We start from the raw sequence: 1,616 nt of genomic DNA, 5'->3' as shown, positions 1-1,616 counted from the left end.
CTGAGGTCAGGAGTTCAAGACCAGCCTGACTAATATGGTGAAACCCTGTCTCTACTAAAAATACAAAAATTAGCTGTACATGATGGCATGCGCCTGTAGTCCCTCCCAGCTACTCAGGAGGCTGAGGCAGGAGAAATGCTTGAACCCAGGAGGCAGAAGTTGCAGTGACCCAAGATTGCGCCACTCTACTCCAGTCTGGGCAACAGAGTGAGATTCTGTCTCAAAAAAAAAAAAAAAAAAAAAAAAAAAGTGGGGAAATAAAAAAGCAATTAATTACATGGTCCTTGCTCTTGTAGAGTTTATAGTCAAAGTTATGTTCTCAAACCTATTTTACCACAACACACCTGAGGGATATGATACAGTCCCTTAAGAACATGTCTCCCTACAGCAATGATTCTCAACTAATGGGCATTTAAGAGACTTCAATTGGAGAGAGTCATTTTCAATAAGAACAAAATCACTAAGGGTGATTCTTAAGGTGATTCTCTTACTTAAAGTTCCATCCCACCAGGCGTGGTGGCTCACACCTGTAATTCCAGCACTTTGGGAGGCTGAGGTGGGCGGATCACCTGAGGTCAGGAGTTTGAGAGCAGCCTGACCAACGTGGAGAAACCCCGTCTCTACTACAAATACAAAATTAGCTGGGCATGGTGGTATATGCCTGTAATCCCAGCTACTCAGGAGGCTGAGGCAGGAGAATTGCTTGAACCCTGGGGGCGGAGGTTGCAGTGAGCCAAGGTCACGCCATTGCACTCCAGCCTGGGCAACAAGAGCGAAATTCCATCTCAAAAAGATCACTTGAGGTCAGGAGTTCAAGACCAGGCTGGCCAACATGGTGAAACCCCGCCTCTACTAAAAATACAAAAATTAGCCGGGCGTAGTGGTGGGCGCTTGTACTCAGGAGGCTGAGGCAGGAGAATCCCTTGAACTTGGGGTGGAGGCTGTAGTGAGCAGAGATGGTGCCACTGCACTCCAGCAGAGGCAACAGAGACTCTGTCTCAAGGAAAAACAAAACAAAAACAAACTCACAAGAGGCATTAAACCTGAACATGAGACCAAGAAAGTGGTTGTGAAGGAATCCTAAAGAACTTATCTGAAGTGTGAATACACAGGTTGCCCTATTTCCACTCTTTTCCTATACCAATTATTGTCTTAAATCAGATCACGTCACTCTGGTGCTAAAAAATCTTTCCTAATGTACAGAATGACCTAAGCCACTAAAGTTCCCAGAATCATCTGCACATTACAACTGCCCAGGGATTCTTTAAACATTCCAAACCCTGGGCCACACCCCAGTCTAATTAAACCACAAAGGAGAGGGAAAGGGACATGGGCAGGTTTTTAAGTTTCCCAGGTGATTCCAATGTACAGACAGATTTTGGAACTACTAGTCTAAGCTCAAAGCCTGAACAATTGCACCCTATATACATATCTTTATCTTTAATAACCTGCCCTACTGATCACTTGAGGTCAGGAGTTCGAGACAAGCCCGGACAACGTGGTGAAACCCCGTCTCTACTAAAAATACAAAAATTAGCTGGGCATGGTGGTGCCCATCTGTAATCCCAGCTACTTGGGAGGCAGAGGCAGGAAAATAGCTTGAACCTGGGAGGTGG

General features: G+C 45.4%; 1 protein-coding gene across 1 annotated transcript in view; it reads right to left on the bottom strand.

Annotated features, from left to right (window-relative positions):
• The window catches only part of MRPS21 (mitochondrial ribosomal protein S21), a gene marked incomplete at its 3' end in the record, with an annotated part of 21,221 nt that overhangs the window by 1,324 nt on the left and 18,281 nt on the right, over positions 1–1,616 (bottom strand). The window lies entirely within an intron of this gene.

This window comes from Colobus angolensis, unplaced genomic scaffold (assembly GCF_000951035.1).
Source record: "Colobus angolensis palliatus isolate OR3802 unplaced genomic scaffold, Cang.pa_1.0 Scaffold169, whole genome shotgun sequence".
In the NCBI taxonomy this organism is placed as follows: Eukaryota; Metazoa; Chordata; class Mammalia; order Primates; family Cercopithecidae; genus Colobus; species Colobus angolensis.
Note: the sequence above shows the minus strand (reverse complement) of the source record. Positions and strands in the feature narration are given on the sequence as shown.